A 23051-nucleotide genomic window follows, 5' to 3' on the forward strand; every position below is an offset into this window, starting at 1 on the left:
ACATTGCATTAAGCTGACCACAAACAACAGCCTGTCTAGATTTCTGTAGCAAACCACAAGGAATGAAAAATGGCCAACAACAAATACGCACTCTTAACATTACAGTTGCTTAACTCCTTAAATCTGGGATCCTGAGTCAGGAAAAAAAAGAAGTGCAAGGCATAATTACAAATACCTGACTTCATCTTGTGCATCATTCCTGAATGGATGAAACAGCTGGCACAAGTAAAGCTCTGCTAGCAAAGCACAACAGATTGTCTTCATTCCTGCTGCTGCTGCTGAAGGTTGTCTCTGCTCTCCTGTTTGTTCTCTCCTAGCTCTTTATAAATTCAATCCAGATATTAACAATATCCATTAGCTTCTCCAGAAGATTATCTCAGCTTTAGTGACTGGAATGCAGGGATTAGAAAAAAAAAACCATTCGGTTTTGTTTTTAATAAAAGTATATGTTGATTTAAACTGATGGCTTTTAACATCTGTTGTGCAAGGCTTTGTGGTAATAACCCTCAGAGATTGTTGGAGAGAGAGATCATTTAGTAGGTAATAAACATCAGTGATTTCATTAATGAAATATTCTAGCATAGACATTACAAATGGGAAGAAGCAAGGCTTCCACCTGCTTAATGATTTCATTGCTGAGGCTAAAACTGCCTGCTGCTGGCAGAGCAGGAGATGCCCTGGTACCTCTTTCCCCAGCTGTGGGCACAGCTATGTCAAGGCATGTGCAGTGGAAGAAGAATTGCCTCAGGGGCCTATCAGGCAGCCGCTGACTACCAACATATGAGGCACAGATTTTGAAACGCCTTACCAATAAGGGGTTGCCCTTAGTTCCTGACATTGCTGTAACCCAGCTGACAACTCTTTCTTGGAGCACTGGATGCCTGTTAGCTGGGAAACAGTGACACAGATTGAACAGGGAGTACGGGAAGTTGATGGATCACTTAAGGGAATCCAAAGAACTACAGTTCCTGGCAGAAGGGGTGAAAACCTTCAGTAGGAATCTTTTCATCTTCCTCCACAGGGAGAGGTTTTGAATGCAATTTCCAGCCAAACCCAAATTTCTTCTTTATTGATCATGTGTGTAAATGTGGAGGGGACATCCTTCAGAGACCACTTTTACAAACAACAACAACAACAAAGCTGAAAGCTTCAAAGACAAAAAGATCGTGGGGTGGAAGAGAGAAGTTCTTTCCTATCTTGCAGACTCCAGAGAGCCAGAAACAAATTGAATGATGGGGAAATGCCCCTGCTCACATGAGAGTCTAGGGCCCCCACCCACCCAGAACATATTCTGGTGCCTCTTCACAGCAGTTATCCTTTCCCGGCACTGCAAAGACCAGGGCACGAGCGAGAAAAGTGTGCCTTTGGATATTAGCTCCTCACGGGGCCCTAGGCACAAAGAGTAGCAGTAAGTTTTCTCCCTCCTCTCCCCTTTATCAGCTCCTGTCCTACCTGAGATACTCACCATATCACAAGCCATCCAAGGGAGTGTTCAATCCCATTTCTGAACCCTGCTCCCTCCTCAGTGAGGAGAAAGGCACCCCAAAGCCCCCTTCCTCCAGCCTTGACGCTGCCACAGATGCCAGTCCTGATAGGGGAGGGCCCTACACACTGTGGAGCTCAGCGCTCCTTTGGAAAAAGCACACGTAGGGAGTGGGATTTGGACCACAGTGTGCTGAATCAAAAGCATCTGAATGGTTGTCCTCCCCTGTGGCTTTGCGGTGAGCTTAGGAAATCCCTGTTGAGCTGTGCTGAGGGATCCCTTTGAGGCTTCCTGGCTTCCTGCTGCCTTTTCCTCCCTTGTCAGCCAGCTAACAGGAAACTGCTGATGCTGGCTTCCCCAAAGATATCAACTGCTTTCTATTATTTGGGAGCACAGGTCTCCCCACTTCTTAGGCACCAGAGCCTAACCCCAGGTTCTCTACAAACCTCCTGTGGTGCAGAGGAAAGAGCTGCTTGAGGCTGCAGGGAGAAGGATTACCTGCATGCCTGCTGGCATCTGTGGTGCCTCTGTCTGTGGTCTCCAGCCAGAAGCACAAAAGACACTGATCTTTACTGGGAATAAAGAGCATCAGCTAAGATTAATGAAGACAAAATAGTGTGGCTGACACCAAGTAAATGCCTTGGAAAGACAGGATGGCTTACACATTTTCAGATGAGCTAACAGGCCAGCCCAAAGACAGCGTTTTCTTGACCTGAAAAATGAGGCAAAAAATGTCCTGTAACTTCTCTGGAATTACGGCTTTAGTTTGGTTTTACCTGTTACTCAGAAGAAGTTTAGCATGCACCACCCCATTTTCTCCTAGTGAAGACAAAGCCAGCTCTTGTCATCGAGGCTACAGTAAAGGAAGGGATGAGAAAGAAAAAGAGAGAAGGATCGTTCATTTCCTTTGTTTAATAAGATCTGACAAACTGACAGTTGTCCCAGCCATTAAGCAAACTGTTTCCCAACATGTTTCATGCACTGGATCTTTTTGATGCACTGACCCTTTTGTCACAGAGTATTCAGAAATTACAGAATGTCCCTTGACTCAGACATGAGTGTTTTGAGGCTGTATCTGAACTGCATGGCAGACACATCCCATGGCGTTGCCTGAGGTCATTGCCACCAGAGACATCCAGGAGAGAGGACATGACTGAAGACTAGCCCATGTGCACAGGTTTCCTTCCCATGACTACCTGGACATGCACAGGAGAAGATGGTTTGTGCCCTGACAAAAAGTCAGGCAGCTGAGGCACAGTCACACACCCTCTAGTCAAGAGAGACTTATCTGGATGCATCATTTACATGCAGGACTTTCTTGAGGACCACTGATGACCTTACCTCCCTGTCCTAGTCAAGTTCTAGGCATCCCAGATGGTCCCACAGAGAGACCATGGCCCTACTGTGATGTTTTCCATTCTTTATGAAAAGGCAGTTTTAGCACACATTAACAAGCAGAAATATTCTTTACCCCTCAAAGACAGATCCATTTGAGGATAGACTCGGTGTTATCCATAAAGCTGTCAAGAAATTTTCACAGGTTTTATCAGGTTTTCTGAACTGGACAAATCACTCGTGAATGTTTTTGGAAATCCTCATTTTTCTGCCTGACTATAGGGAGTTTTCACATTTCAAGGTGTGGAGAAAAACTGCCACTACTTTCGACAGCAAAAATCAGTGTTCATTGAAAGATGCAATTTTGTTTGTTTGTAAAACTGTTTTTGAATCTCTCTAGAAGACTTTACCATTATTTCAGCATCTAGATCACAAATAAAATATTGGTAAATAGAAAAAAGATTACTTTATTTTCAACTAATTCTGCCAAGACCTAACTGCAAGGGCAGCCTTTGCCATGGGTGCTGTTGCCACTCAAGCCCTGGCTGCTCCTGTACTTGGTGGCATGGGAAGCAGTGACAAACAATTGAGAGAGATCTGCCAATTTAATAAGCCATTGAGAGGGGATACTGGAATGCAATATTTCATCACCCAAATCCCCAAGCTGCAACCAAGCTACTGATTTTCTTTCTTGATATCTATAGCTTAGTAACTGTTGCTTTGTTCCTGTTCTCAGAGGAATGACCCTGACCAAGGGACAGCTGTAGACACTCCATCCAAGCAAAGGATGCTGCAGAGACAGTGCCCATTGTCCTAGCTGCCCAAAGTCTTGGCCTTCATGCTTTGCAGCAAGGAACCCACATCTATCACAAACTGCAGAGAGAAGAAGGGGACCAGGACAATGAGGTGGAATAGTGAAAAAGCTGTTAGTCCCAAAGGGAGGCACAAAAAGAGAAACCTTTCCCTCTTCCTCGGGGACTGTCTAAAGCACTTTGATCCAATCATGGCTTTAATGAGAAGGATGCCTCAGCTGTCCCTAAGCACACACCACCACTGGTGCTGCTGGACTAAGATGCCCAGGGACCCAGACCACAAAAGAGAGAAGTAACCTCAGAAAACAGAAATTGAGGAGGACACTCAGTTTTGCTGCTTCTTTTATCTCTTCTTAACAGCCTAATTGGAGTGTAATGAATTTAGGGTTGGTGCTCGCTGCCAGACTCACTTCTTTGATGTGTTTTTGGCCTCTGTGCTAGAAAAATGCAATGGGAACCAAAACCAAGATATTACACCTCCATAAAGTGTCTCTGGGTTTACCATGAGATTCCAATGCCTGTGCCAAGTGACCAAAGCCACTAACAGGCTGCTGCTCGCCAAGATGTTTGGGTAATGAATAAGAAGCAGAGAGAGATGCCACTGTGAATCAGAGAGAGGAATGCACGCTAATGGCACCAGAGGTGGATCCCGGGCTGTAATGTGGAACAGAAGAGTGCTGTGGTCATGCTTCTCTGTGGCAGGCGAGGAGGATTTTAGGAGGTAGGTAGAGTACCGCTGCACAGGGACACAATGACACAGCACCACAAGCTGCTCATACTGCCAACAACCAGATCACTCTCAGGCCAAGGGTCTTTCCCCACCCCATTTTAACCATTCCTGCCTTAGCTCCTACAGACACATCTCTTTCCCACATGAACCTACCATGCTTTGCTTGGCTCTCAGCAGGGCATCCCCAGGGGTAAAGAGTAACCACTACCAACATGTGACTGACCAACACAAAACCAGTGCATGCTCAAGAGGCCATCACCCCCCATTGCCCACCACACACCCTGCCAGGGTCACCATCCTGCCAGTGGGGACAGCAGAGTCAGCAGGCTGTGCATGCAAGCAGCAGGCAAAGCTTGGGAAGGCCCCCTTGGGGGATATCCAACCCTGCAGAGAAGAGAGGGATCCCCACTGCCTCACTTAAATCCTCCAGGTGAATGGTAACCTGCCCTTGAGCACACACGAAAAGCCTGGTGATGCTTACCAGTTAAAATACCCAAGGGCCCCACATATAATTTCCTCTTAGAGACAAATAGATAAATTATGGGAGTTTGGTTCTGAAGAGGCTTCATTAAATATGGGTGTTTTCTGTTTCTATTCAAGCACCAACTAAGCAAGCCCATGTTAGATGAACCAATGCATCTATTTCAAAAATCATGGCCCAAAGGAACATCCAACTGCTTATCTGTTTCCCTGTCTGCAATGATCTTGCTCACGATAAAAAATGATGTGCCTCCTTGGAAAAATCGTGGCCAATGACAGTTCATGTACTTGCAGAATATTCAGGGCTAAATTCCCACCCTATTTAAATCAATACAGCTACATCCATTTTAGGGAAGCTATCCCCAATTGACAGTTCCTGGGAACCTGGCCCTGAGTTTCTCTCTGACTCAAACAGCCTTTACCCTGTGACTGCATGTTTGAGACATAGGCTGCTGATAAGATACGCTTCTAGTCAAATGCAGCCCTCCTTCAGCGATGATTCATGTTCAAGAGCAGTTAACTGGTGCAGCTGTTCTGGACACAAGCCTTCCCTCTGCAGGAAAAGCACTTTCTGGAATAGGTGTATGCACACAGCTTTGCTGGTAAGCAGCTTATGTACCCGAATACCAGAACTGTGCTCCAAAGCCTGACACTAGAGACAGGGACAAACCCTCTTCCTGCCTTGCAGTGGCCACTGTCACCTTAGCTCCATCAGATGTGAGTGGAGAGCTACTTGATACCTTGCTCATTACTCAGGGGAGAAATCAGGGAGTCTATAACTGAGTCTCTTTGTGTTCTGGAAGACTTAGGCATCCACACCAGCTGCACATGGGTAGCATTTAATGGGCTAGTAGTAAATTAGTGTCCCCTGGGACCAGCAAGGCAGCCCCTGAGACCAAGAGGCATGCAGCTTCTGCGATCAGAAAGCATCCTCCTCTTCTCATCAGTGGAAAACTTCTGTCAAAGCAAAATGGAAATGGGACACTACCTGAGCATTAACCCTGTGGTTTCCACAGGGAACTCAGTGCTCTATTTGCTGCTCCTGGGGACCACATTGCTTGGCCAGTGCCATGAGAACATCAGACCATACACGTGCAAGCAGACATTCTCAGCTGAAGGGTTGGAACAGCTCTTTCTACTGAACATCAGGACTTACACATATGAACTACTCAACACTCTCTTCCAGAATTACTGAGTCTTTCATATCTTATCTCTCAAAAACCACTTATCAGCCCACGGCTTTCAGACTGCAGTCTCTCCCGTCTGCCAAAGTGGAACCCAGCCATGTAAAAACATGAATAACAGCAGACCCTCTCTCCTCTCCCACGCTGATGGCTGCAGCTCCTCTGATGGGGGCTTGAACTTTGGGAGCAGCAGGGATAGCTCCATCTACCCTGCTGCTGTGGACTGGCAGAGGAAGTTTAGCAGAGTTTAACCATGGGGCAAGAGATCACTGGAGCATGAATGCCTCCTCCCATCCCAAGATGAGGAAGGTGACAAGCTAAATGTACATATTTATTCTCTTAATTATGATGACAGACAATAAGGAAATATTTGTAAGCTCACATTGCTGCTGCACGGGCTTTGGGCGTGCCCTAGACCCTCCACAACAAACGTGCACAGAAAAAGACAGGTTTGTGCTCATAAATGAATATTAATAATGGGAAATAGTCCGGACTTCCTGTCAAATAAAGACTTCTTTCTAACTAAATATCTCTTTTGTTTTTAACACTAACAAAATGCTCAGAGAAAGTTTCATTTATGATATCTTGAAAGCCCTGTTCAGGAGGGGGGAGAGACTCTTTTATTTTCTTCTGTTTTTACTCTCTCTTCTTTTAAAGAAAAGAAAGGTGCAGAGGAGGAAGTGCAGGAAGAGCTTTTAAGCTTGTGAGCCATGAAAACACTTCAAGTTTCAGATTCATTGGGCATCAAAATTTCCACACACCCCCCTTCCAATCTTTTCAAATCTTTCCATAAAAAATCTGAAATGAAATGGAAATTTCTTCCTCTGAGCCATAAGAGATGACATCATTAGACTTCAGCATGGTGCTAAAAACATGTGTGTGTACTGCAGCACCAGATTCCAGTCTAGACATCACAGCAACCAGAACCAAAGCAGACCAAGGGGGCTCTCAGCAAGCTGCTGGGGCTGGTGCTGCATCATGCAGGAAGACGACAGAGATGGGGCTGGGAGGAGGAAGGCAGTGATGTTACAGCAGGGGAAAGCTTAACATAAAACAGGATCATCACTAGCTCTGGACTAGCTTAGCTAACGTTTTTATCGGTTGTATGGACTGCACATGGGTCGTACATGTTTTTGTTCAGTCCAAGAGGGGTCTGTCGCAAGAACAACTGTCTCTGCTTTTGTTATGAAACTGAAGTTCAGGCACAAATCTCGGCTGATGGGTCTCATTCCAGCAGCCAATGATACAATCCAGAGAAAAAACATGATCATCAGGTACCAATTGGGAAATGGTGGGAATAAGATCTGTAATAGCAGTGGCAGGAAGAGAGGGTACAGGTGCCTTCCCTTCTCTTCCCTAAGTGTCCCCCCAACCCACATGCACTTTGGCCCCCATCAGCCAGTCCTCTCTGGCAAAAAAACATGCTTTCAGATGCTGCTGCCAAACCTCAGAAATGTATATTGCTGTTCTGGCTATGTTCAGGAGGAAGGGGAAAGGAAAGCAGTGTGCAATTTTCAACAGTTTCTCCTTGGAGAGGGGCCCCCTAATTTTCTGAAAGGGGCCATCGAGGAGGGGGGAGAAAAAGCAAGAGGCTCTGTCCCATTTTAATCCGTTTTCCCAAATTAGTTATACATGGGGAATTCATGATGGAGTTCCCTCTTTGGGCTCTGAGCCTCAAAACATTTCATAACATGTAGAGCCCTTCTGAAGCCTTTTGATCACATCCCTTCTGAGACTGCTGTGTTTATGTGCAGAGCTGTGCACATGGGCAGACGCTGAAGGGAAATATGGGGAGCAGAAGCACCCTGCACTCGTGGCACTGCAAGTAGGGTTTGCAGGACAACACTGGCAAGGGAGAAAACCCAACAAGGAACCACAACACAGAGAACAAAACAACTGTGGGACAAAGATCACTGGCGCTGCTGTGAGAGCTCAGCAACATCAGCCACAAATCTCTTCCATGCCGCTGTCAGGACAACCTACCTGGAAACTTGAAGCTGGCTCTTTGCCGTGTTGAAACCTAGTACAGGGACTGCTGAGTGCTCTTTATTCGACAGGAAATTACCCAGTCTGCACAGAAACAATCCAAAATAAAGATATTCACTCAACCTGATGGTCTGCATTGACCAAACGGGTTTAACATCAAGCAAGGACCACTAAGTGCCAAGCCTGGAGATGATTTCCACAAGCCCATGAGAGGCTGGAGATCTTGGGATTACAGAGCATCTCCCTGCCCTATGTGTTTTGATTACAATCCTTCACAGCCTCAAAACCTTAAAGATAGAATAAATTGCTACCAGACTTAAGTCATTTAGGATCCTGCAGTCCAGTCACAGTTTTTCAGCTGACCAAGAAGGGCAGAAACCTTTCCTCAGATTAACCAGCATGACGTCTGCGAGCCAAGATCCTCAAAGGCATAAGATCCTCTTAGAAATCAGTGGTGCCTAGACATTTTAGTAAATATGTTCAAGGACCTGTACTGAAATACCAATGCCCACTCCCCCCAAAAAATTACATAAAGTGTCTGGAAAAGTTTACAAAGGTGACTGGGAGACTGACGCATTTCTGGAAGTCTAAGCAGGGGTATCAGTGTTTTGCTAAATTTTACTCAATACTGCTTATTAAACAAGAGCTCAACTGGTTTAATTAAAATTCATGGTAAATAGATTTACTTTCTCCAGTGCCAGTGCTTTGTATGGACACATTCAAAGGCATTTACTTCCATTTGGTTAAACTTCATAACTGACTCTTCTAAATGTTTCCACATGGTGGCTCGAATTTTTTTTTTCCTTTTTCTTTTTTTTTTAACTAAATCAATTTTAAACCAATTTTCATTACATTGGTGGTTTTGCATGTCCACAAGACCTGTGGGCCTCTTGGATTTTAAAACTTGGCGTGAAATTCAGCCCAAAATGCCAAGTGCTGAAACCCAGTGAAAATGAAACCATTACAATCTATAGGGGAAGCTGCCTGCCACTCAGCCCTGCCCACGCTGCTGGCTGGACTGAGACCACCTTCCCTGGGGCACCAGTCCTACACCAAACTGCGTGCTAGGAATGGCTGAAACTCGTCTCTGGACACTGCCACTGCTCCATCTCAAGCAGGTTTGGGATTTGGCAGCAGTGAGCTCAAATCCTGGCTGGTGGAAATCGCTTGAAGCACAGCCTGTGAGAAGATCAAAATCCTGATCAGGAGCCTCTTTAAAACTGTGGCTTCAAAGCTGACTGGAAACCTGGCCCTGGGCTTCCCTGCAATTCAGCTTGGGTTTTCAAACTTGGCTGGTGTTAGGTTTATTGCACCTAGTTTGGGGCTTTATTGTGAACATTTTGTGTAGATTCAGCTCTTGAAATTAAAAAGGCTCTGTTGTTCAGAGCCTGGACCAGTGTTCCTAACATCCGTAAACTCCACACCCATCTATTTATCTTCATGTAAAAGTAACAGAGGGTCTGAGGCTTTATTTTCAAGGTAGAGGTCGTTGTTGTGTATTATCAAGTGATGGATGGATGGATGGATGGATGGATGGATGGATGGATGGATGGATGGGATGAGGACTACTTACTGCTGCACAATGGAGGGCTTTGACTTTTTAAATCGGTGAGGAGCCAGGTTTGTTATGGTCCTGTTTTCTACCACTGAGTCTAGTAAGCAAACCAAAAAGCAAAAAGCTGTCTTGTAGAAGTACCCAGCAACTGGGATGCTTCAAAGCAGAGACAGCAGCTTTAGAAGAAACACCAGCAGAGGTGAAGATTTTCTGCCTCCCAGAAGGTTTGGAGCAGTGAAGAAAACCAATAATACTGCTGGTTTCCAACACTGCTGCTTTTAATACCTCTAGAAGTAGAAAATAATGGGTTTATTTACTGTTCAACTCCTTTCCCTGCACAAAAACCCTCAAAAATGGTGACCATTCAAAGCAGGGCAAAGACGGCTCTTGGCAAAGGTTCAGCATGGCTCTTATTACTGAGGGGAATGTGGTCATGTTGCTAAGATAGTGGCCTAGGAGTCAGGCCACTCTTCTTGGCTATCCCACCACCCCACCGTGTAACCTTGGAAAGTCACGTTTCCCCTCCATGGTTCCACATTCCTTGCCATCCTGCGCCTCTTGGCTATTTAGGCTGCCAGCTTTATGGTCCAAGTCTGTCTCCTACTGTTCTAGCTACCACCATAATTATGAGAATTTGATACATGCTGCATTCCAGCACCCCTTCCCACAGAGCTTCGTTAGACACCATGCCAGATTCTACCATCCCTTCGTGGGACATACATGCACCGTGAAGCACAATCTGCCCCCATCACCCACCAGAAGCACCCCAACATCCAGCCTCAAAGGGACTACTACCCAGGGAGGCACTGTTAAGCAGTGACAATGCAAAGTTGTGCTCTTGAAGCATAAGAAATATCAGGGTTTTGCCCCGAGGTGCACCTCTGCCCCAGCATGCATTTGTCATGACTGCTTGAGTAAGATGAGGGTTTATCCCTGACCTCAGAGGGCTGTCGAGCTTTCTGGCAATCCCCTGACTTTGTAGCCTGACATGCACGCACCATTTTGCAAGCAGTACTGCACTGCATGCAGTCACAGGGTCCTTTATGACCAGTGTAGCCCAAAGCATCAAGAGAATGTCTGCGTGTGACACTAGCACCTCATTTTTTTTTTTTTTTTCAGGGGCTAAACCTCTGCTGTGCCAGAGGCAGGACTCTTACAAACAGAGTATGTGACATTTTTCTTCCCTGTTTTGCTCTAAGAATCCTTAACTCCAGGAGCCACTGCACCACTAAGAGGACAGGTCTTGCTTCTGCTCCAAAATCTTGTTAGAGGCTGTTCCTCAAATTCCTTCAGGCAGCAGCATCCTCAGTAGCTGTTAACTTATCTCTGGGCAAGGCCTCCCATGCTGGGCACTGGGCATGCACACACATGGAAGGACAGCATGAAGACTTCTCAGCCTCAGCGGTGAAATGACTCAAAGGGGAGGAGAGAACCCTGAAGAGAACTGGTAAAGGTGGGATTAAAACTCAGAGAGCATCAGGTAGCTGCCCTGCACACTGGGGCACGTGGTGCCTTCACTCCTTGCATGGCCCTTCCAGGCACGTACACGGACATACACATACATATGTGTGTGTTATACATATATATGTGTATGTTATACACATATATATGTGTAAAGGTGGATGTGGACACACCAGCTGCGTTGACAAAGCCTGAACATGCATACACATCCACATAACTGCTGCAAGTGGCACACTGTTATTTGCCCCCTGCTACCTGTCAGGTAGCACAGCCCTCACGGAGCATCCCTCCTGACCTGACCCGGCAGGAACTGTGCCCCATTATGACTTCTCCAGGCTGAGCCAGCACAAGAAACTGGGATTTCCAAAGGTGCAGGCAGGACAGGCAGATGATTGCACTGAGATACTATCTCAGCTCCTTCTCAGAGCTTGGTGCTGGATGTTTTATCAACAAATAATGTGTCTTTACTACTGCCAGCCCTGCTGAACCCATGTAGCTGCAGACAAGCAAGCTGTGTTTGCTTCTCTTTCATTTGTCATCAACACAATGGCCAGCCAAGTTCTCATTCCAGCATCTTACTTGTTGGTAATAACAAAAACAGGCAAAAAAAGAAAAGCTGATTTTTGGCTGGCTGTGGGCATGCAGAAGCATAGGTTTGGATAGGTAAAGTGAAAAAGCTTCAATATGAAAATCACTGGGGAAATAAAAACATTATCAAGCAAGAGTTTTAAACCAAAAAATAGGCTGATTCAGGTTTCCAGGTTCCAATACTTCTGCTCTCTGGGGTGGTGTTGTGTATTAATGCTTTCCCTTCACCAACACAGGGGTCTCTAGTTAGGTGACAACTGAACTTGGTCCGAAGGAGACCAAGAAACTTTCTGCAAGTGTTTCACTTCCCAAGGGCTGCACTCAGGGACCATTCCAGGTCTGGATCACAGTCCCACTGTTTAAAGGATGCAGAGCCCAGGGCAGGGAAAATGCAGGGGAGAACAGCGACAGACACCACTGAGGGAATATCTCTGGAGTATGTTAGTAGGTTGCTGAAAGGGAGGAACAGTTTTGAAACATGAGCACAGAGATAAAAATCTATTCCAAGGTGAAGGATGAGCTAAATACGTGAAAGGCCTTTCAGAACAATCTGGGCACATGGGGACCCATCTAAATAGTAAACAGCACATTTACTACTAATAGCCTCCTAATTTATTTATGGAGCCCCATCACACCGCAAATCTCTGTCATCTCCTTCACACACCAATCACCTGGCACCAGAGGAGGGTGCAGCAGCTCTGCTCTGCCCAGCCTTTGCTACCTGTTTTTGGAGATAAGCGCTGAATAACAGAGCCCTGCAACACATGATAAGGCCCACGCTTCAAGATGGTTGACTGAAAATACTCATTTTCCAACTTGGGGATGTTTCACAAGCTGTCTTAGTGCCTTGGAGCACCTCAGGCAGGGGAAGAAAAAGGAAATACAAGCACAGAAGCCAACACAATCAACCCTAGGGTTGGGGAATCCCTCCTCACACGTATACATGTGCATATGGATATATATCCACGTTCGTCACTGCTATGGCAACTAAGACAACAAAGATATCCTTTTAAAGGCCCTGCAGTAAGGAGGAAAAATATTTTGCTATATATATCACTGCCTATTGACGTCACAAAATAACTTAAAATAAACTAACCTGTAAGTTTGGATCATGCTGGTCCTTTTTCCTCCTCTGTGGATATTGGAATAACGTTCGCGTCACAATGACCATCTGTTACCTTTCATGGAAAAAGTAACCAAAGAGAGCGGAGCTAGAAAGCTTTCTATCAAGCCCTCTCACACACCCTCACTGAAGCAACATAAAAAACCCCCTCTCCTAAACCCTATGGAGCACTGTACCCTGAGGGCCTCATTTAGTCCTTCCACAGGCAAAGCAATGCTGACATCAGAGGGAAATTGCCAATTTTGGTAATTAGTAAAAACTAAGAACCTGAGGTAAGCTGCAATAATTCATTCAGCTGAGCATCTAAAGAGTTCACTGGGAAGAAAGCAAGCTGGCAGAAGTGAGTTTGGGCTGCGCTGTAAAAATAAAACATTCCATTTGAAAGTGATTTTAGGAAGTTTGTTTCCACGGCCAAGATCTTGTAGATCAGGGCATCCTACCTCTTGGGCACGAGTCTGTAGCACCACAGCACAGTGGGACTGACATGACTTGTGCTCTTTCCACTAATGCTACCAGTGCAATTATTTTACTGACAGCACTAAGTTGCTGCTATACATCCAGTTAAATACATATAAATAGATTTATGAGGCAGAGAGGAAGGTAGGGAATTTAGGACCTTAGCTTGCACTAGGCTGTACCAATACAATGCTACTAAAGCCAAAGTCCAGCATAATCAAGCACAAGCAACGCAGTGGGAAGTCCTGCAGGTGATGGTTCACACATGCAAGGCATGGGGGCATCTTTGGCATGGGACTGCTCTACAGCTCTTTGCTCAGTGCCCAGAATCAACAAATCTCCCATCCCCTGGCTAGCAGGAGGAGATGAGAAATACACCTCAGCTATGTTCCTATCCCAAATCATCTATTTTCCTCACCTCGGGAAGATTGCAGGGAACTCTCTCAAGTCCCTCTCGGCTCAATGTGTGTTTTAATCTGGCTTGAAGGAGGCTGGACTGCCTGCATGTCCCACCAGAGCCCCACAGAGTGGGCTGAGGTGTTCTCAGAACATGAGATACGCCATGATTCTCTCGAAAGCACCAGGGATATTTCAAAGCAACAGAATTTATTAGAGGTTTTTTTGAAGGCAGATCTCTCTTGCTCAGTATGGTGAGTTTGAACAGATACAGCAGATGCAATGAGTCACTGGAGCATTGTGGGTCGTTATATACTATTAAGTCATCTGCAAGCCCATGGTGAACCCATTTGCAATGTGCTATTACACAGCCACTTGATGTGTTGTGGATTTGGGTCTGTTGCTCTTCTCCTCAGGGTTTGTTTTTCTTCCTTTTTTTTTTTTTTTTTTGTAAGTCAAGCTACAAACTACAAATAACAAGAGCTAACACAATTCGAGCAGGTTTGAATCAGACTTATGAAGGAAAATCAGCAATCACATAGGTTAGAGATTAGAAATTTGCCTTCTCTCAAATTCTCCTGGGTCACCTGGTTTTCAAAGCTGCTGGAATTGCTGCAATTCTTACCCCTCCTACCCATCTGTCCCAAGTTTCCCTCTAAGCACAGGAAATCAGAGAGTTTGATTTACCCCTGGGCTGCAGAGGAGCACTGGCAGCCCACATCCAGTAACATGGTACTTCAGTATCCTCTGTGACTTAACTCCCAACTGGTGTGCATTAAGATACACATCTGACTTATCTCACATCTCCTGTTATCTCCCAAATTCATCTGCAGTCTCTTGTGCCATCAGCCACTTCAGCTCTCCCCTACAACAATTTCCTGAAGTAGTTTGCCTAGAGATTGGCTTCTGTGGCTCAGCCTCCAGGGCCTTCACCTTGTGGACTTGCATAAAAGGCATAATGGAAGAGCCCGTCCTTATTTTAAGTTCTTTATATTATCCAGTCTCCCTAAATATTTTCTCTCATGGTAGAGGAAGACAGAGAGGCATCTTTCTGGAGATCTCCTCCCTACCTTTTCTCACCTGCCTATATGAATTCAGGAAGACAACATACTAATATTTCTACTGACTATAGCCTTCTTCAGCCCTGATCTGTGGAAGCTTTCAGAGAAACACCTCTCCCACAGTACCACCCCTCATCCTCTTGCCGGCAAAGACCTTTTTTTGCTTTCTTCCTCTACCCCATTCCTAACACCCTCCTTCATAGGAGATCATGCAGGCGTCCAAAAACCTTGCTTAGTGCTTCTTCCACCTTTTATTAATGCCGGGTGCTGCCCCTTCCTACCACCCTAATCAGGTCCAGATGGGATGTGCCAGGCTCTTCAAAGGGGCCCTGTGCCTCTCTTTTCAAAGAAGGATCTGCCCTTGCAAGGTCTGTTGCTATTTTTTGGAGGAGATGTAGCTGAGATAGGTTTATGGTCTAAAGACAATGAAAGTGCTAGGTGGTTGCTGAACACCGGAATAAGGAAAAAATAAAAAGCAATAGCTGGTGGCTGCACAAAGTAGTTGAATGTTTTACCAAGGCTGAAATACCAAAAATATGGGAATTTTTTATAGTACTCCATGCTGTACCTAGAAAGCTATAGGATCACTGTGGGACGAGTCAGACTGGCAACCTTATGTCTGACATAAGTTATGTCTGACAGCTGCTAGTCCTGAGGTGCTTGGCAGGGAGAAACCGAGCTCTGATACCACAGGCTAGAAATCACAGGAATGCCTTTTTCTCTACCCACAAAGAAGAAACATATAAGCAATATGCTCTAAAGCAGAGATTGCATAAAAAAGGCTGGCCACAGAATGACTTCCAACTGATCTCAAGCTGAATATGGAAACAGGTTGCTTTGAAGATGTCTGTGAAAGACCCTGGTTAAAATCCCAATAGTGGCTAAGATCCAAGAGAAAGAGAAACAGAGAGGGGATATGGGGAGGCCTAGATTGAACAGTCATTTGTCAAGAGAATTCAAGTAAAAAATAATGTGGAGCTCAAAGTCGGTGTCCAGCAAAAAAAAAAAGGTACCCCTGGTGTGCATGGCACTCTGAAGAGCAGCTCCCTCACCCCACTGAGCTTCTCCTCAGCTGCAGCAGAGGAACCTTGACAGAGGAGGGAAGCACCAGGGGAAACAGGCAGGCTTGGGTGGAATGGTGATGAGAAGCCAACTCTGCATGCACATGGTTTGACACTCAATCTTGGGAAAACCCAGAATGGGTGGGTTTGTTGTCCTCTCTGGGTACACCTCCCCAGATCCACCCATTTTGGATTTTTACCCTCTTTGAGATGAACCTAGGCTTGGCTGTGGACATTTTTGAGGGCTAGCATGCTGTGGCTTTCTCAGTCCACCAGTGGTACTTCTTACCTTCTAATTCCCAACTTTACAGCAACTTTTCCTGCCTTGCTCTTCTAAAAGCAAATGCAGTTTATGCTACCTGAAGTTGGCAACACTATTTGCTTAGTCACCAGTGCCCAGACAACAAAGGGTCATGCTGGTTAAGGGTATTTCTTTGAAAGCTGTACACAGACTACATGCATGTGAAAGTACAAACCGGACAGGGGAAGGGAGTGTTTGCTGAAGGATCGAATGTTTGTCGTGCTCTTGATGAGAAAGTATTAAAGAAATTGAGGAAAACATTGAGACTTGTCTTTACTAGGCAAGAAATCCCTAAACAGAGGTGGGATGAGCCCTGAAGACAGCACAAACAGCACACTTAGAAAAGCTCCCCTTGCCTGAAAGCACAAAGGATGGGAACTGGATAGGTTCAGTCTGTGGAACCAAAGGGGATAAGAAGGACTAAATGGCTTCTCATAAAAGACAAAAAGATGGAGCCTTCTCTTTCTGCATGCTAAGGCATTAAATATGTTAGAGGACGATTATCCAGAAACCAGCGTATGCTGGTTCTTTTTTTATGCTGAATGTGTCAGCAAGGTCTTGGCAGACTGTGAGGAAAAAACAGAGTATCTATAAGATTTCAAGGTTGTCACAGATCAGTAACCTCAGCCGAGGTCTGTTATAGTCATTCAGCAATGACCCCATCTCTTCTTTCATCTTAGGATTCCACTAGTTTCATCCACTTGCTTGCTTTACTTCCCTTTTTTTTCTATTCATCCTGCAAAACAAAATACCACTGCCATGTTCCTTTGCTGGAGTTTCACCAAGACTGGACCGTCTTGGTGGAGCTTTGCCAGATATGTCACAAAGTCACACAATGCATTGCCATGGAGGAAATGTCATGTATATAAATATATAATTTCGTGGAGGAAATGTCAGGTCAGCTGAGGACCTGACATAAAGGTAAGTCACTTCAAGCAGGTTGGTTTAGAAGATAAGGGTAAAGCTCTGCAAAAGCGAGTCCTGCTGGGTGGGTATCACTCGAGTTGGCCAGATCCTCAGTGGATACAAATTGTCATAGATCCATGCAAATCATCTGGAAAATGATACCCTGGTTGGCAAGCTGCTAAGGTAACAAGTATACCCCAGGGCAGTGCCAACTAATGCTGGCTGTGGACCTGCCCATTAGCTGTACTGGTAGTATCAGCTTATGTGAACATATTTGTGGCTCTGGTAAACCTGGAAAATATGACATTTCCATGGGTTTGATGAGAAGTGAAACATTTGATGCTTTGGTCTCAAATTTTCTGCTGTCTTCCACAAGAAACAAAGGGCAAGGTTTTACAAATGGCCTTCTCCTTTTTCCCCCTTTTGGGGCAAATGTAGGAAAAAGTGTTATCTATGGAATTTCAGAACTTGTTCTTTAATGCAAATCACCAAAACCACCAGAAATAACATTCTCCTGGAAAATGTAAGATTTAACTTTGCCCTAAGCCAAAATTGCATACTGATTGCTGTTCATCATTCTGCTCCCCTCCTATGTACTCCATACATCTCCAAAATCTTACCACGGCAATCAAAGGTCAAGGAGTAGCTGGATGAAGCCACTGTTTCCAAAAGAGGTATTCCCCACATCTCTGTTCAGAAATGTCCTTCTCCAGAAGAGACTGGACAGCTGTTCTTTGTTGATATCCAGTCTCCCAGGACCTTCGGCAAACACATTCAGGAACCTGGTTACAGTCTAGGATAACATTTCCTTCCAGACTCGTCAGGATATGACAGGTTTTTTCCAAGTTACCAGTACAAGCACACAACCTGAAGTCCAAAGGACAATTCCACAGCCCTTGTGCTGTTTGTTGAGCCTGGAGCCCACCTTATCCTTCCAGCTGCAGGAGAACCCACCCAAGGATGATGCTCTACTACTGGAGCTGTGAAAGCCTCTACAGATCCTGGGGAAATCCAGAATGTTATCAGCTGCTTCTCCTCATCCTGGCAGTAGGAAACTTCAAAAGATGAGTGTACATTATGGATTCCTCCACCAACTTCCACCAGCTGGGCTTCTTTTTGTCTCTCTCTCCTTCTTCAACATTTATAAAATGGGAGCAGGAATGTCTGCCTCCCTTACAAAGATCAGATTCATTAGGACTCTCTTTCCATGTCTTAGGTTTTACTCACCCCCCGTGAAAGGATTCCTACAGGTGTCACTATAGATAGAGCACGAAGAAAGGGCCACACACAGCTTTACAGGTGTGTCCTATAGCATCACTGTGTACCCTGGGGAGGTCTGGAAGTGGTCCTTGCTCCAAGCCTGGCTGCAATAAACTCTGTGGGTCTGCATGCTTTGCGTAGCGGGGCACCACAAAGGGCTCCAAGGTCCAGCTTACTCAGGGCACATTATCTCAGCACAGCCCTGCCCCACTGCACCTCTGTCCCCTGAGCCCTACAACTCTCACAGGGCACTAAAGAAATTCTGCATTACACTGGGCTCAGTTGTCCTCTCAGTGTTCAGCACCAGCTGAGGACAGATCTACGCTTCGCTTTGCTTTCCTTTTCCTGTGTTTATTCCTAAGCCAACCAAAATACTCTTTGCGCTGGAGAACAAGTCACCTGTGACAGGGGACCCTTATTTTTGAGCTAGGGGTGAAATGAAGACATGAGTCTGCCAGATCATCTGTGGAACATGCTGCTGACAGATGGTATATAAACATTTGTTTTCATATTACTCAAGAAGGGAAAACAGTTGGGAAAGCAAAAGTTTCTTCATTTTTTTTCAAAAATTTAATTTAATGAATGGAAAAAATCAACAAACTTCTGAAATTATTTTTGATAAACAGGATTTTGTCTTTAAAAAAAAAAAAAAGAGGGACTTGGCAGGGTTGAAGTCTGCTATTTTTCATTAGGACAAGATGATGGTATGGCAGGAATGCAGGACAGAGGGGTGCAGATGTGTGAAAGCATTTAGGAAAAGGCACCCAGGGATTAGAGAAGTGCCTGTTCCCAAAATGGGTTGATCTGAGGTAAAGGAAACCTTTGGGATAGGAAGATAGTAAACCCCTCCCCGCCCCTTTTATAGTGGATATAAACAGTTTTACAGTATTTCCACCAAACAGAAGAAGGAAAAAAAAAAAAGATTTCTGCAACACACACATGTTCCCCATTAATTAGGACTGCTGTTAACAACACGTTGCGCCAGAGCTGCCAAGAACTGTCAGACGAAGGACAGGGAAGCCCACAGCGGAGGCTCTGCTGCCTCCCGGGGTCCACCCGCCCGGCCAGAACCCAGTCCCGGCTCCGCGCTGGGTCAGCCCCCTCCGCGGCAGGGAAGGGGGTAGGGCAGGCAGCCGGGCTGGGGGCAAGGAGAAATGCCGAGCTGCACAGGCAGCCCATGTTAGAATTTGAATTCCTCCCCCCTTCCACTTCAGCTACAGACATTTTCCACAGAAATTCTGGCTAGGTTCGCTTTTGGTTGAGACTTTGGGACTATTTTTGGCTTTTTTAAAACATGCTGATGGGAGGCGCCTTCTACTTTTATTCACATAAAGGATCCTTATTTTTATGTATTAAGGGACAGAGAAAGAGGAGGGGAGGCAGGGTGAGGGGAGAGCTGCTTTATGCTTTCAGCTATACAACAACAACACAAATCTACATGCAAGCTGCCTTTCCTCCTCAGCAGGCTCCAGACACGCTCTTTGCTGTAGCAGAGACCACCCCTAGCATCCCAGTTTTCTCAAGCCATCATTGGGACAGAGACCTGACCGCCGGCTTTTAAGCATCTCTCACCTTCGCACCTCCTTGCAGGCACTTCAAGGGCTGGGAGCAGCTTTATCCTCCTCCTATCAGATCCTCTCTTCTCAGCTCCCTCCTGAACTACTCCCTTCCTTCAAGTTCCCTGAGTGCTGGTCTGGATTCACCACTGGATGTGACCGAGGTTGCACACTGGACTGACTCACATTAGCGTTAAAGCAGGGTCCTGAACTATCTTTTCCTCTTTGAACAAATGTAGGAAATAGTGTTGCAACAGTGCAGCAAAGCTCACTGCAGGAGCTTGAAGGAGGGGGAAATGATTGCATTTTAAAGTAAAAATTATTTCCCCACACTTGTATACTCACCATGTCCAAGCAGCCAGGCCATCAGCAGGCATCAAGATGTGTGTTCCAAGTGCCCAGTCCAGGATCCCTTGCGAGGACACGAAGGAGGAGAGACACCAGCTATCCACCAGCACGTCTCCTTGACTCCTTGGAGGTTGGTGATGATTTGCTTGTTTTGGATCTTCCTTTTTGTACTGTTTAGGAGTAGACAGGGATTAGCCTCTCCACCCTGTCCCACCTCAGTGAGTCATCCAAATGTACTCGCTGTCTTTAGGCTCTTGATCTGGGCATCCTGAGAAGTTGCACTAGATATGTTGAGCAGCTAATCGAGGAGGTTTTTGCAGCTCTTCTGCTGCTGTCTCCACACCAGACACCTGCTTCAGCCTCACTCAGAGCAAAGAACACCTCAGCTACAGGTCTCCATAGCAGGAGCAGTCAGAAAGGGGAGAGCTGAAGACTGCTGTCTTTTCCAGTAGCTGCCTTGCAGATGCCCATGAGCTGGAGGCATTTCTATACAAACTCCAGACTGCTGGGATGCAGGACTCTTTGGCTGTGTACCTGTATCTCACAAATTGGGCCAAGCAAAACATCTGAAGCACAACACTTTTCTGTGGTAAAAATTTTGGGATACTGGGACATGTTGCTATTCTCATTCTTCCTTTCAAATCCCTAAAATGCTGCTGTTGGAACTTCAGCCCTGCAGTTTTGTGAGGCTTTATAGCTACAGTGATGCACATGGTCTTATGCCAAAAAAAATTAACTACATATACTCAACTACATATATGCAACATTGTCTCTACAAATGTCATGTGAGAAAATCCTCACAGCTGCTGTCCAAAGCACTGGTGACTTGTTTGTGAAAGAAAAGTCCTTTCAGACAGGCAAGAAAACATCCTGGTCCAGATTTTCAAGAGCAGGTAGTGGTTTGAGTGGGTTCCCTACTACACGCTGGGTGCCTTTCTGCTAACAGCTTTCCTCCTAGGCATCTTGAACCAAGAGTGGAAAAGCCACCAGAACCACAAGGATTTCTGACCTACTAGAGCAGACTGGACATTTTTCTAGGGTGTAATTTAACAGGAACCATTTAGCAGTGGGACTAAAGAACTGCTGGATCTCAGCGCACTTTGGGAGAGCTCCTCGGATCACCTGTTCAGATGCATGAGAGATAAGGGGAATGTTCAGACCGAATTTCAAAGGGGCACCACAGTGCTGTTCTGTAGAACATATACTAAGGTTTTTGGATAAAATACTTCCATTAGGGATAGTGTACATTTTTGAAAAGATAAAGAATTTCTGTAGAAAGCTAACAATGTCTCTCTTGTATACAACTAATCTATTTACTTTTTTTTTTTTTTTTTTAAGAAAAGAGCAACCTATGTGAAAACTTTCGAATATCTCTCCAAATACCCCTTCTAATGACATTTGAAAAGCTAGTTTCCCCTTTGGAACACGTTGCAAGAATCAACAATAGTAATAGTTTGATGTCTGTCTTGTTTCAATCCAGCGGGGTGGGGGGGAGGGAGGTTTGGCAGAAAGTATTATTGTCATGTGGGAGTCTCAGAAATGAGTTGTCTCCTGGCTAATATTCTTCCACTGCAATGGTAAGTCAAATAGGCTAGTAGCCACGGCAACAGCACAGAATTCTTAACTATTGCTATGGTTATTTCACATCACTTTGGGGCTACCCCAGTTCATACCGTTATCACTCAAGACATTATTTCATAGTGATTTCATTAATTGAGTGCAATTTGATATATGAATAACACCCATATTCATTTTAACAGAGGTCATGTTAACTGCACTTCTGCCTGAAAATGAAGACAAGTCAAGCTAAAACAATGCTACAGTTTAAAAATAAATACACAGAGACTGACCTGGGTTCATAGGTGCAGAACAGCTGTGTGGCATCTCTCCTTTATCTTAACCTACAGTACATATCTTCCTGAGGAAGGTTTTGGAAAAAGGTGGGGGCTACAGAGTCTCTAACCCCACACCTCTCATGTACCCTGCAAGGAGGGCTGGATTGGGCAAAGGCATGACATGTGAGCAGTCAGTGAGAATAATATCTGACAAAACTGGGAGCAGCAGCCCGACTACCACCTGTAAAAAAACCATCAGCTTCCTAAGTATCATAATTTGATGTGCATAATTTCAAGAAGTTACAAAACACTGCCAGCCCTGAACACTTAGTTTAGGAACACTTCCTGGTCAGACAACCCAAAGAAAGGACACACCCATAGCTGATGGAGTATCTGGACCATGGACAGAGAAAAAACTGGAAGCAAAATGACAAAAAGAGCCCAAGTTTCCAGGACACCATATTGCAAAGGCTCTGCATTGATTTGCTGGAGGCCTAGCATGATTTCCTATGTACTATCAGCAAGACAGCAATCCAAAAGGCTTCTACATGGCACTTCTTGAAGATGTTTCCAATCAAAGTTTGTTTTCCTGTCTAATGGCACTGATGCCCAAGACAGCTACAACACTCCTGAGCTGGTGTTTTGTGCCAGTGCTGCACAGCTGATCAAACAACAGGAGATCCTGGTTTATCTCCTGTGTTAATTTGTATTGCCATTCGTTACCCTTCAAAAATGTACACCAGGTTTTCCAAGCACACCTTTGGAGGGCCATGTGTCCCCCTCCAGTGTCAAGTTACGTAATTTGACTGTAATATCTGGGCCTTCTCTGACCAAGAAAGCAAAAAACCCAGCCAGCCAACCAAAAAAAACCAATAACAAACAACAACAAGTTCAAAAGAGTTCTAAAGACCCATTTTTCAGAAAATTGAATAATGATGTATTCTGCAAAGACAAACCCTTTAAAGTGTTTCTGGTTTTAGAAATATTTTTAAAAACCCAGTGTTCCTGTTGCTTTCCAGAGTTATCTGAATTCCTTCAAAAGCCCACTCAAGGTTAAAGAAGAAAAACAATGTTATTCTAATGGAACAAAGCTTTTTTTTTATTACAGGATTTGAAATACAGTTGCAAAAGAAG

At 45.1% G+C, this 23051-nt stretch overlaps 1 long non-coding RNA gene across 1 annotated transcript in view; it reads right to left on the minus strand.

The window, feature by feature from the left end:
* Positions 1-23051, minus strand: part of LOC121669561 — a 130684-nt gene that overhangs the window by 31458 nt on the left and 76175 nt on the right. Inside the window, exon 4 of the long non-coding RNA XR_006017804.1 lies at positions 20080-20252. This is a non-coding gene — a long non-coding RNA (uncharacterized LOC121669561). The remainder of the gene's footprint in view (positions 1-20079; positions 20253-23051) is intronic.

Source organism: Corvus kubaryi, unplaced genomic scaffold, assembly GCF_017639235.1.
Source record: "Corvus kubaryi isolate FWS band 111438036 unplaced genomic scaffold, C.kubaryi_AGA036_p1.0 37392, whole genome shotgun sequence".
In the NCBI taxonomy this organism is placed as follows: domain Eukaryota; kingdom Metazoa; phylum Chordata; class Aves; order Passeriformes; family Corvidae; genus Corvus; species Corvus kubaryi.